This window comes from Melozone crissalis, unplaced genomic scaffold (genome assembly GCF_028551555.1).
Source record: "Melozone crissalis strain CALT ecotype California unplaced genomic scaffold, PUWL_Pcris_2 ptg000016l_1, whole genome shotgun sequence".
NCBI lineage: Eukaryota > Metazoa > Chordata > Aves > Passeriformes > Passerellidae > Melozone > Melozone crissalis.
Window position 1 is genome coordinate 30,145,673 of NW_026535794.1, and position 13,961 is coordinate 30,159,633.

A 13,961-nucleotide genomic window follows, 5' to 3' on the forward strand; every position below is an offset into this window, starting at 1 on the left:
TGTTTTCAAGTCGAGAAACGCGTTACGCTTTTCTTTTTTCTCCCCTTTTTGACTTCTCCGCGGCTCGTTCGTTTCTCCTCCCCGGGGAGGTGCCGGCAGTGGTGCGGGCGGGCGGAGGCGCCCGTGTGTCAATGTGTCCGTCCTTCACTCCTCCATTGTCTTCCGCCGTCGCCGCTGCCGTCGCGCTCGCTCGCCCTCCCCGCCCCGGACCGCGCAACCACCGGACAGGTGCGGCCGGGATGGGGAGAGCGCCGGGCGGGAGCCGTGCCGGAGCCCCGCCGGAGCCCCGCGGCCGCGCTGCCCAGGCCACGGCGGCTGCTGTGGGGCAGCTCCGGCCGGGCGGGCGGGCGGGCGCGGCGGCCATGGTGGGGCAGGGCAGGGCGGGCGGCGGCGGCACAGCCCCGGTGTGGGTGCTGGAGCCCGGCTTCGGAAATGCCGCCGTTCGCGGGTTTGCGGAGCACCGGCGGCGCCGGGTCCGCTGCAGGAGGGCGGCGGTGCGGGCTCTTGTGCACGCCGGCCCTTCCTGCCGTGCTCCTGCTTTCCTGCCTTTTTATGGCAGCGGTTGGTCGGGTGGTTGGGCTTTTTGTTGTTTCGTTTTTCCCAGGCAGGAAGAGCGTTTTGTTCGGCTAGAGCGGCCGAATGGAGCCGTGGTGGTGCCACGGCATCGTGTCCGCAGGAGGAAGCGGGCGCTGATGGACCGGGAGGGGAAGGAACGCGCTCAGCGTGGTCAGAGCGATGCCTTTTGTTGGCGCCTTTCTAAAATTAAACTGTTGGTGGAAAAATAATCTTTGTTACAGATCCAACTTTCCACTATTCCAGTGGAAGCTCGGGTAGGCACAGGGACCTGTCCCCTCCAAGGGACAGAGACTGAGGTTTAACATCTTTGATTTTTGTCTGTGTTTATACCAGAGAAAAGAGCAGGACCCTGATACTTGATGCTGACTTTTACCCTCTTTTGTTCTACTCTTAAATGTGTATTTTCTGTATCCTTCCTTTTAAGGAATCCATTTTTTTCCTGTAACTAATTTTTGAAGGCATGGCTTTATCAGCAAGCCGAATTTTTCCGTTCCTTAGTACTTGAGGTCTCATACTGAAATATTTAAATACGTTTTGAAATTTCTCTTTCTAATACTGATTTTGTTCTCTATTTTGATACCTGTAGATGACTTTTTGACTCACTTTCAGAAATGGTGAAGTCTCTCTCATAGAAGAGCGTGCTCTCTGAATATGGTGTATCTTTGTAACCATTTGAGTAAAAAAACTCAAAATGTGTTACAATTTTATTTTAACTAAACAGCCAAATTGTGTAGGTTGCCATGATTTTAAAAATCATGGAAATACAGGGGAGTACCACCATCTAGTTTTACTTGCATCAACAAGTGTAAATAAAAGAAATTGATTTGGACTTCAGATTATAACAGATTCCCTTGACATTTTTTGTGGGAAACCAAAAATGTCTTGAAGGAAATGCCATTGAAGCACAAGTGCTTTTAATATTTTGATCCAGAAAACGATCCCCATGTAGTGCTAACAGAAGTATGTCACTGGCTCAGCCATGAAGGCTGAAATTAGGATTTAAGTGGTCTTTTGTTGGTTCACTGCAGGGTGCGAATTTTACCTGCTGTGAACAAATTTTGTGATACTACAGTGCCGCAATAATCTCTGTGGCACTATTAAATAACAGCCTTCAAGCTTCCTTTTGCATTTGGAAAAACCCACAAAAACTGTCATGCATTCAGCACAGAAAAGTATGCATATGACATTCCTTTTATTTAATATGAGAATGTCATTATTGCCATCCTGCCCTTGTTCACAGAGTGAACAGACAGTTTTTCCTTGGCAGCCTCACTGGATCTTGCTTGGTGACTAAGGCTACAGGAGTGTTCCATCTGCAAGGGTAATAAAATACTTTCAGTGCTAGTTAAAACATGTTTCTCACTCTTACCTGGCTTCTGTGTGACCTTCAGTCTTGTAATGTGCAGATATTTCACAATCTTCAGATTATCCTTGTGAGAGTGTGAGGAAGTGGCATTGCCTCCATTTTATGAACATAATTTGAGGCATGGAGGCAACAAGTGTTTTTTTTTTTTAAGGCAATGTAGGGAGTCATTATCTCAGCAGAGCACTGGAACATGAAATGTAGGTTCTGTGCCTTTGTGTCTTTCCCTTTAATGCATTTTCTTTTATCTGCTGTATCTGTTTCACATATTTAAGACATGTGCGTTACTGCTTGGTAATTAATAATATATGTTTTGGGTATTACAGAGGGAGAAGAAATGTTAACCTCACTGTGATTCAGAATATTTTCCTGATTTTAAATAATATGTTTACCTATTAAAAATTCCCTATTTCCTCATCAGGTGATACATCTGGTACTTGTGATTTGTGAAGCAGGAGCCAGTGGTGACATTTTTCCCCAGCAGTTTGCTGTTTTTACTGCATGGAGGTGTGCTCACAGGGATTTGTGATAGCTATTGTTACCAGTGTGTAGCTGATCCCCAGTGCCCTGTGCAATTGTCAGGGGTAAGATTCCTGCAAGAAGATAACAAGGATTTCTTTAATTAAGTAACATTCATTTTGGAAGAATGTACAGAGCAATAACCTTTTTCTCAGGACAGTTTGGGGGGAGGAGACTGCCCTATGCCTTGGAGAGTGCACCATGAAGCTCTCAGTCTTTGGACAAGGAAGAGAGGGAGAGGAAATGCTGAACTGGTTTCACTGTTTTCTCTCAAATGACCTACCTCACTTCTGTCTTGGAGGGTTGCCTGAATTCTGGGCGTGTACTCTGCAGAGGTCAAAGATCCCATAGTCAGTGCCTGGGCCTGGCAGGGTCAGAATCCTGTCTGACCCACTCCATTTTGTCTAGGGGAAAATAAAATAATAGGTCAAACAAGTATACATATTTCTGTGACTTATTTCCTAGCTCCCATCTCACTGGTTCAGCTAGGGATTTCCTCAGCAAGAAGTGGTGTCTTTGTGTTTACCTTTATGTGTGACAGCCTAAAGCAGGCTGGTAGGCTTTTTAAATTTAGATAAATTGTGTGTGTGCAGCAACCCATGATTATAACTTCCATGACTGCTTGAAAGAGGACTGCTTCTTTCCTGTTTGTGAACCTGCTGCTTCATGGTTTTGTTCAATCCCCAGCCCCTAGTTCCTGTTCTGGGAGCCGATGAGGAATTGGTTCCTGTTCAGCCTTGACAGACCTGTGGTGACCCCTGCCATTGTCTTTTTGCTGAGCTGAAGTGTTGGGTGTATGTAAAATCCATTCCATATTATTGCCAAGTGTATTTTTGTAAACTAGCTCTGTCTTCCTGCATGCCCTGGGCAATAGGAAATCTCCAAGTGCAGTTGAGCCTTGCAGACAGACCCCCACTGGGTTTTGGTCCTGCTGTCTCCAATCCTTATAATTATATCCTGGCCAAAGTTAAGAGGATCTAATAGGATTATTCATTTAGATCAATTCAAGTTCATGCAAGTTCAAGGGGTTTTTATTGCTAGAAACATCCTCTGTTTTTTCCTCTCAGATCTCACAAATAGTAATCTGTGGATAAGTTACCTCCCTGGCCCCCCCAGCCCAGTTGATTGGCATTGTATAACTCAGATTTCTTGAAGTGCTTTTATTATATTGTAAGAGATGTTTTTCAACTTTCATCTGTTTCTGGATCTCAGGGCAGCCACTCATCTTTGTTATGATCTGTCAACGTTGCTAAGGCCTGTTTTATACCAGAGGGTAGATTGTAAAACCACGGAAAAATAACTGAAACTGGTGAGCACTGATACATGTTTTTGAGCACAACTGGTGTATCCAAAATAGCTACACACAAGGTATTCCTGTGGATAAAATGCTAATCTGGGACCTCAATAGAGATCTCCACCTGTTACTGATTCCTTGTGAGACCTTGCACAAAGTTAGGCTTTCTCTTCACTTTGACCTTCAGAAGCAAATCTAGGACTTGACTCCAGCTGTATCCAAAGTCTGGCAAGATGAGGTTTATGCTTCTTTCATCTTCTCTTCAATCCTGACTTGAAGGAGTCTTACATATATGGGACAGAAGGACACCAAAGTATTTTCCAGAAGATTGTCTGGTGCAGACTATAGGATGAGCATGGTTGAGGTGAGCAGTGTTCTCCAGCAGGAAATACAGGTCAGAGCAGTGTGAAAATACCAGTTTGGGGCTTGAATGTCTCTGTTATGGTAATGCACTCCTGTTTGGGCTTAGTGGTCTGATTTAACTTAGGTGTTGGTTTACCCCAAGACTTGACCTGATTGAGCAGAGCCAGCTTTGGTGGTTTTGCACCTAAAATATATCCAGAATAGCAGTCACCTATAGAATTTTCTTCTAAGAAAACTGTTCAGCTGTTCATCTGTATATGTTGCAAAGTGCATTTTTGAGCATATGCTTTTATTTTTGTGTGTCTTTAACTGCTAATCATGCCAGGGCAACCAGAATCTTCCCACAGGGAGTGAGGATTAACAGACCAAAGAAGAAATTTTGAGGTGCTCAGGTATTGTGATGATCATGGGCAATGTAAGTGCCTTAGATGAATGTGTATTTGTACTACCTGGTTAAAAACTTCCTTTGAAAAAGTCAGCATTGCTTTCACAACAAAATCAGATATGCATACTTCTTTCTTCTTTTATATACCCAGCATAGGAAAAAAAGTAAATTACTCTTTTGCAGATTGAGTTCACATTCTCTTAATTGTTTTTTCTAGGTGGCTCTTGTATGAGTGGCTTGCTCAGACAATACTTGCTTTGTGCTTTTCACGTGTAGCTCTAAGTCACCGTGGTTTTATTGAATTAAAAGCAATCTGAGCTTTAAACAAATTGTTTCATGCCTATGAATTCCACGTAGTTAGGTACTTGCATTTTTTGGAACAGATGGTGTGCAAGCAGCTTTTTGCTGTTAAAGACTGAGATGTGTTTAGTGACAGCAGAGCAGTATGTGTCAGAGTACGCCTGGGCACCTTTGCAAGACTAAATTCTTTCCCTCTTAAGCTTTGCAGGTGGTAGCAATAACCCAGTAATTCATTAGCACAGCTTCTGTAAGAATTGGTTTGCAATTGCTTTTCAGATGGCTGTTCCTAAAATAAATTCAAAATTTCAGAAATATAAAGCAAATAAAATTGCATCAAGGTGCAAGGGAAATATATCTGTGTGTAGGAGGGGATTGAAAAATTACAGCACATACAGAATTTGTACTGGTTTTAGGGATTCGTGAGTGCAGTACTGGGAAAAACAGCGGTAGCAGCATTTAGTCAGTGACAATCAAACCTTTCTTTGGTGAAGAATGGTGGAGGCACTTGGGTTAAACATTTAATTAGATCTAATCAGTGAGTAATTTTTTTAACCTCCGGACAGGATTATTAAACTCTGCTTACAGTCATGTGCAGATATATGTACCTCTTTGTAGGCTTAAGGTTATTGTTTAGGACAGAGGAATTAGATCATGCATTGAATGGCTGTGTGCTGTTAAATTCAGATTGTTTTAAGAGAGGCATCATCTTTTATTCCTCATTTTCTGTCCTCATTCCTCCTGTGCAAATTCAAGAATTCCTACATCTGTGTGGCTCATAAGGCAATAGGCAGTCACCCACATCTGTCTCTCTACTTGAGCTTACAGGTGAAGTAATTCCATTTTTATATTTTATGAGCAATAAATCACCTGTGAACTGCGATGGTTGCCCATTACATTTTAGATTTAATTTCTGAAATGGTTTACTTTTCCATGTGATTCAGTGTTGATTAAAAATTACTCTTCTCCTCAACTGCAACAGAACTTACATATTAAAGTAGTAACTGTCTGTTGAAAGATAAATAAAATACTCAAGGATCACTCAGAGGTAATGCTGGTGTGTGAGAGGAAGATTGACAAATGGAAAAAATCTATTTTTTCTCCCTAGAGAAAAGTCTGTGGAGTGCAATAATCTTCTACCATGCCTGAAAACCCTTTTGAACTCACTGTACCATAGTTCTTAAATGTAGCTGTCGATCTTGTAAGAGACTGCAAAAGTCAAAATAAAAAGCCAAGCAGAGTTCAGTACCTATGTGCAGTGTTGTGGTGGCCATTTTACTGCACTGAAATGCTCTTTACCATTCTTGCATGAATGAAACACTTGTGTTTCAGGGTTTAACAGCTTTGGTCTTCTGTAAAGTGTGGTTGTATAGTGCAAGCACAATGCAGGGAACTCATATTTTGGTAGCAATTTGCTGGTAAAACTTCCAGCTTGGGTCGCTGTTTGTGATAGGGATGGCTAAGTCCAAGTGTGGCGGCTCGTGTAGATCAAATTGCAGGACTGTTCTCCATCTTTAGATTCGTTTTTGTTGGCTAAGCTGGTTTTAATAAAGAAAAACGTCTTCCTCACATGTGCTGTATAAAACAAATAATCACTGTTTTGGTTTTTAAATTGCAGCAAGTCAGGAAAATACTTCCAGGAAGTAAATCAGTAGTAATTCCTACTTTTTCTGTGAGAGCTTTTAGTTGCTATGTGTCTAAGAGTTTTTGAAATTAGAAATGAGGTTTTTTTCTACTACAGAAATTATGGAAAGAATTTTAAAATTCACCAAGTCCTTCATACATCAGTATGTTTTGTCATTCTGTATAAGGATTTCCTCTGCAAAATCTGAGCTATTCTTAGGTTGGATGGAGAAGTTCTGTATAGAGATCACTTACAGTTTTTGCAGGCTCATAGTGGCAGACAAAGATTACTGCTTTTATTCAGCCTGTAAGATGATGGATTACCTCTAGTGAGAATTAGGACTGAGGACAGACAGATCAGCAAAGGAAATGCTAGACACAGTCTGGGATAGAGGTTGGCCAGGGACATTGGAAAGGAAGCATCTTCTGTGATGTCTTGAATCTCAGTGAGTTACACCCTTCTACAATTCCTTCAGATACTGCAGGGAGAACAATTAAATATGACTTTGGGGTTGTACTTGCTTGTAATAACTACTCTCTCATGTGTTTTCCTTAGATGTGTTTTCATGCAGAAAAGAAGTCTGAGCAGTTCAACGGTTTGTAATTTGCAAGCTAAAGTGATCCTTTCATTTTAGGTTTTGTTTCCATAAATAAAATCCTCTAGTTCTCTAGAAATGTTTTTAAGAGGGAAGATACATTCAGTGCATTCAAGTTATACATTAGTCATTTTCTTCTGATAAGACATGGGTGAAATCTTGGGAAGATATTACTGAGCATTAGATATAGGGCTTATAATTTATTTTCACTGCTATTTCATGCCTTGAGCAACAGAAAATTAGAAAAACAAAGTACGTTACTTCTTTTAAATGCTTGAGAGGAGTCAGCCTTTTAGAAGAGAGGTTGGTGAGTTTCTTTTCAATTTACAGCCTTCTCTGTGTGCACCAATATTGGTGTGAGTTTGGTTTGTCTGGTTGCTAGTTTTCTCTATGTCTCTGCACCTTTCTGAAGCCTGTGTTAAGTCTTTTTTGTCTTAGGTCTGCTTTGGTGTTTTTCTTAATGTGACTGTGACCTGAGGATCCCCAAATCATCAGCCAGTGCTATGAAAACCCAATGTTATGCTGTTGAATACCATATTCTGACAAGATGTTTGTGGCTTTCTTTCTCTACATTTTGTATGAGAAGAGGCCCCAGTCAGTGTGCCCTCTGGGCCATGTGAATCCTTGGCTCTGCCCTTCAAATTTATCATCCTGCCCATGGGTCTCAGCTGCTTTCCCAGCATGAGGAAACACCTACTTCTATGCTCAAGCACATGCATGAGGTCTTTTGCCAAGTTTTGACTTCGGCTTTGTCCTGTTTTGCGGGGCCTTGTTAAAAGGCTTCCTGAATTAAAAGAAGGAAAGGATGCACATAGTTCTCTTGAGGAGCCAAGGGAAGGGATTTACTTTGTCAGTTTATTCCTGTTAAATTGTTTATTGATGTATGCTGAAAAGTGCCTTTTTCCCAATGTGTTTTTCCCTTGGTATGTCACTTTGCATTGCTGTTGTGCCTCTGAGATTGTTCGTGATGACAGTGGACTGGTTGGCTGGTGATTCACACTGCTAAATTGTCAAGGCATCAGACTCTCAGGTCTCTCCTGTGAGGAAGTTGTGTGATTCTTGAACTTTTATCTGTGAGCAGTGGCTCCCAGCTCACTGAAGCCAAATGTGTCAAGCCAAAGCATTTCATGGGTAGCTTGTTGGATGCTAGGATTAGTTTAGTATCTTAGTGCTCTCCCTAAGCTGTATGTTGTTGAGGTATAGGAAGGCCTCATTCTTTCCCCATTTTCCTTTGTCCTGTCAGTTTTAGTAATTGTTGACCTTTTTAGTCAGTATTGGCACTGCAAAAGCAGTGTTATGGTATGAGGAGACAACATAGTCTTTTGAAGCTGAGTGAGAGCAAAATCTTGGTGATGGGGACAAGAACTCTAGGCCATGTTCCCCATTTATTGTTTTCAGCGTATTTGTTGCAATTTTGTAATCCTAAGATAAATTTCTTAAATTATGTTGAAATCTAGACTACTAAATTACTGACTAAAGTACCTTAATTCACGTTCTTAACACTTGGTTAGTAAAGGTTCATATTGACAGATTTTTATCTGAAATATCAACTTTATTTTTGAAGCATTGTCAAGAATACCAAAAAAAATACCAGTTATTGCAAAACCTCCAATTAAAAGTCATGTTGAGTATCTGCTCTCTTCTGTTTTAGAATTGAAAAAAAATTAGTTTGTCACTCCTACCTTTGCATTTTTATCCTCCCTTAGCAAAGAACATATGCTAACTTTACTAGTTCAGCTCTACAGAGTGTATCAAACTATGCAGAGCAACGTTTGAGGTGGGATACAAATGTGTTGGTTTGCCTGGCCTTCAGCAGTCAGTTCTCTGACTTGGAGAGTTTGACTGTATCCAGTCACTGAACGGCTCTGCATTCTAGGATTTAACTGCCATGTCTTTCTGAAGCCTCAGAGGGACCAGCCAAGCCTTTCCTTGTGGTTTCTCAGTCCAGCAAAAAAAAATCCTCTAGCTGTCTCATTAGTAAACCTTTTAAATTATTCATAGTTTGTATCTTCATAGGAAGTGGGTTGTAGAAATCTAATGTAGCTTTTACTGGTGTTTTTTGCTCTCTTGTACAAATGTATGTATGCATACACCTACAGATACATATTCCATGGAGCCCTTATTAGGTTATCTGCAGAAGTAGGTTGCTGATATTGGTCTTTCCTGTGCATGAACAGTGATGTAAACAAGAAAATAGATTTCCCTATTAATAGTGTCAAATATCATTGTGCCAAGCTGACGTTGGCATAGGCCAAACAGCCACAAAGTGGATGCATGCTTTCTCTGAAGGAAGCAAGGCTGTCTGGCATAGTGATGCTTTATGCCCTTTAAAAAAGATACTAAACATATTCTGGTTAGAAATCCATAACTCCTGCAGCAGTGCTTGGCTTCAGAAACTGGGTTGGGAGTGGGTGGACGGCTGTGGTCTGATACTGAGGCTGTGCTCTCAACTTATTTGTGGTATGCTGCATTTTGGAACTTCTCAGCCAACAATGAAAGTTCTGTGAATTATTTCAGGAAGATGAACAAGCAGGTCTAATGAATTAACTACAGAACTGAATAGGATACAAATAGTAATTGCCTTATTGTTCATTTTGGGTGGGGAACTAAATGCCTATCTCTGCCTGAGATGTTTGTAGGTATCACTGAGCTATAGACTTTCACACAGATGGCCGATCTGCAGGTGTGAAGTTTGATCTGATTCAGATACATAAAAAGTGACTTAAATCTGAAGCTGTGAAGCTGTTCATCCATCTCACTCTAAGATGGGCAAGCAGAACATTTCAGATAAGCTATTTTCTGGAAGTGTTTGTGTTTTTTTCTTAGGGTGAAAATATGCAAAAATTGCAGATTTACACTAGGTGTCATAGTTAATTTTTAAAGGCAAGTCAAATGCACCCCATATTTGGGTTCTGCCAGTTGGCTGTTCAGTCAAGAAAAGTCGATAGGAGTTTTGGTTTATCTGATTGCCTTCTAGAGTGATTGACAGCGAAACAGGGAGTGGTGCTCACCACCAGCAGTTTCAATTAAATTGCTGGGTTTGGCATTGAGCTGAGCTGACTGACAGCTCTCTGTGCTTCCATTACCAGTGCGTGGGCACAGAGCACTGCAGTGTATTCAGCACTGCGTACTGCCTCTGTGGTGGGGCAAAATATTCTCTACCTGCTCTGATCTACATCTGGATGAAACAGATGTCTCACTAACTTCTACTAGCTTCTTGTAATGTGATTAAGCTGTTAGGAGATGATGCTAATACGGGAAAAAAAAGATAGAAATTACTGACACAACAGGCTAGTTGCTCTATTTTTTTCTACTTCAAGTGATTTATATTGTGGCTTTATTTGACTTCCTTTTGTGGCAGTGTTTCTTAGTTCTGTGATTTTGGCCACCTGTATATATAAATGTGGTTTTGAGAACTGAATTTTCATCTGATTGCAATTATGATCAAAATTGCGTATAATTACCACTTTTTGAGCAGCAAAACTTAAGAAGCATTCATAATAGCCATTGCTTGCAGTGCTGTGTTTATAGACAACTGTGAATTCTTTGGGTTCAGTTTGATGTATTCCAGAGTCTTCTGAATATAGGTTACCATCAAAGACATTATTGGTTTTATTCATTTATATTTTCAGCTAAGTCTTACATTTAATGTCATTTATGTTTAAATACAAGATGGAAGAAGATCAAGAAAAGCAAAGTTAAACTGTCAAAATTAAAAGAAGATGCAGCACTTTGAGAATTTTCAGGACTGTGTATGTGTATGATATTCCAAAATGAAGGAAACTTTGCCATAAATGATTGCTTGGTATTTGAGCTTTGGGTTGCCAAATCAAAACTGATCTCCCATTTCTGATATGTGCAAAGTATCAGAGTCCAATACCCTAAGATCAGCATCTTTTAGATATTCCACATATGGAGGGTATGATGTTTAATATCTAATTTTGCCACTTGAGGATTGTTGAGATTATGTGGGATTTCTGATTTAGCAGAGTAATACAAATTATACTGCGAATGTCATACAAATGTAAATGACACATAAAGTAAAGCAGTTGCACTCACACAATTCAATCACAATAACAATGTGATTCACATTACCAGTCTTGACAATATTCTCTCTGGGCACCCCCATTTTTTGGGAAGAAATATGTGGCTTGAATCACAACATGTCTCAAAGATTTTTGCTCTCTGAAGAAAACTGGTTTGAATGTACTCCCTCATCTTACAAAAAGCAACTAAAGTCCTCCTGCAAAATTAGTAATACAACAGCCTGACCCAGGATAGTCCTCTTGGGATTTTTGTTTGCTTCTCCTAACCTGACCTACTCAGGTGCCACCCAACTCTCAGTGCTAGTACTCCTGGGTGGAATTTGGTGTCATGAGTGAGTAATGTGAGTAATGCCTTGTGTGTTTGTGGATCTAAGAGACAGCCTTCTCATACCAAAGCCTGGCTTACTGGGAGAAATTTGCCTTGGGTCTGTAGTCTTATCTCTGGAAGTAGCCTGTAGTGTTGGTAGGTGAAAAACAAAGAGAACAAAACAAAACCAAAAAAAAAAGCCAACACACAAAACCAGTGTAGATAGAATGAGTGCTACATTTCTCTTTCATGTCCTGTCAAACTCATAGCAATTTCTCAGGTTTCCACACAGAGGTGAAGAGATGCTGTTCTGAAGTAAGGCTGAGAGTGCTGGTATGGGAGCTGCCCAGCAGTGGCTATGATAGCAAGTGTCTGCTCAGTCTGTAATTGCTGGTTTTCTGACTCACCTAGCATAACAGTTGATTGTGTAGGCACCCCATGAGTGGCCTTTATTTCTTTTTTTTCCCCCAACACACAACTTGGATGTAAATTGGTATCTATTGCCATGGGATTATCTTAGCTTGATCTCAGAGGAGTTGTACCCACCATTGCCTAGAAAGTAACTGCTTGCAGGTTAAAGTCCAAGTATTGATTGCTTCTGTTCCCCACTTCAGGAATTTATTTACCAAAACTGGTGTGTTCTGTCAAAATGTTCACCTGCTCTGAGGAGGAAGAAGCAGCCTCAGGGAATATGGGACTGCTTTTGGGATGCAGAGTGACACAAGTCAGTTACAGATTCCTTTTTTTTGTCCAAGTGAATACTGCTAACATCATAACCAGTGTTAGCTGGTATGTTTGGAATACTAGATATGGTGAAAAGTGTTGTATGTTTTCACTGCTGGCCCTTTGTGCCAGAAAGATCAGAATTCAGATACCTGGCAGCTGATTCATTTTCCCTCAGGTAAAAAAAAACACCCCATGCATTATCTTGGTGAACTCTGCACATGCTTTGAAGAAATAATTAGGGAGTTCTGAATTGAAACTTGCTTTATTGCTTAAAGCTGTTGCTCTATTAAAATCAAGGCCTTCACCAATTGCAGGTGTGTAGGAGGTGCTGGCTATTAATACATCCCTCCTCCCATTACTGTATTTAGTTCATTAAATAATGAGCTGCTAGCATCTGGGGAGCATTGCTTTCTGGAGAATGCACAGATTGTATTTATTTATTTTTAACCTTAGCTTCTTAGTTTATCAGTTTTCAACTGTTGCAGTGCTGTGTCCTGGAGGCAAAAGTGATCTCCAGTGCTTTTGCTGCTTCTCAGAGCTTTGAGGTAGCAAGAAGAATGGAAGAGGCACATCTTCTGATTTTATTGTTGATACTGAAGTTGTATGAGTAGGATCAACATTATAAAAACTTCCAGTGGGCTGATACATTAAAAAAAAACCGAAGCAAGATGGACTTGAACAGAGGAGTGGTACTCTATATGAGAAAGCTGATCTTCCTGCCTTCATTACAGAACTGTTACTGTGTTTTCTTGTGTCTCAACAGGCTTTGTTTTTGGGAATGAAGCCTCTCTGGTACTTTTTGAACATGTTTTCTTCCAAATACCTGTATTTATTGGTTTATTAGAGAGCTGGTTCAAAGGAACCTTATAAAGTGACTTCATTAATGATTTCTTGCAAATATACTGTGAGCAGTGGCTTCTGTAGTTCTCCCCCAAACATTAATTAAGGATTGAACAAAATTGCTGCAGTATCTTTACAGTCATGCTTTTGCAGAATTTCAGCTACACCATTTTCCTGTAATAAAATCATCTCTATAGCAATTGCTAAGACAGTTGAATTTTTCAGGATGATCAGGACATGTAATGTCTCCAAATTTGAGAGCCCTGTTTTAGCATTTACACAATCCATTGAAAGTGGTGTCTTGCGTGAGGAGAAAACTTTGTTAGCTTTGGAAGAATTCTCTCTTCCATTGTTTTATCAGTTCATCTGACCCTGATCTCTGCCTGATGCTGTTTATCCCCTTCTTTTTCTAAGAGGTTTTCCTATTGGCAAGGTATGCAAGCTTGGAGTTGGCATTTTACCTTCAAATGAATGTTAACTGGATATGAATTGATTTGTAGCAATACACCATCTCCATTATCACAGCCTATTCCAGTTAAGAGTATAGCACCTAAGAGAGCTTTCAACAGTGAGAAAAGCTCCTGCTAATACCTTGTTCTTAAAGAATTACATCTAATTCCTCCTCTTTAGTTCCTGGAAGAAATCTTGTTACTGAATGACAACATTTTTTGTGTCACCCTGAGTGTGTGATTGAATTTTCTTAACTTGCATGTCTACCTGCCAGTTATTAGGAATTTTTTTCTTTTTTTTTCTTTTTTTTTTTCTTTTCTTTCACTGACTGTGCCATGACTCATGCACTTTTTATATGATTCCTGATGACATGACAGAGAAGTCCATTGTCTCAGTGCTCAGTTTACAGTCTCTTGACACCATGAAGTGCATTTGAAAGTGCTTCAGTGGTGTTACTCATCTGAGCCACTTCAGTAGCAATTCCTGGTTAGTGACCTAAGAAATACCTACTGTCCTGAAATAAGTGCAGTGAGGTGGCTCTCTAATGCAGTGTGTGGTTGTGCATTTATTGGTGGC

General features: G+C 40.6%; 1 protein-coding gene across 1 annotated transcript in view; it reads left to right on the forward strand.

The window, feature by feature from the left end:
- The first annotated feature begins 123 nt into the window (after nucleotides 1–123).
- Nucleotides 124–13,961, forward strand: part of BZW2 (basic leucine zipper and W2 domains 2) — a 56,464-nt gene continuing 42,626 nt past the window's right edge. Inside the window, exon 1 of the mRNA XM_054274319.1 lies at nucleotides 124–228. The gene's annotated coding sequence lies outside the window, so the exon portion shown is untranslated. The remainder of the gene's footprint in view (nucleotides 229–13,961) is intronic.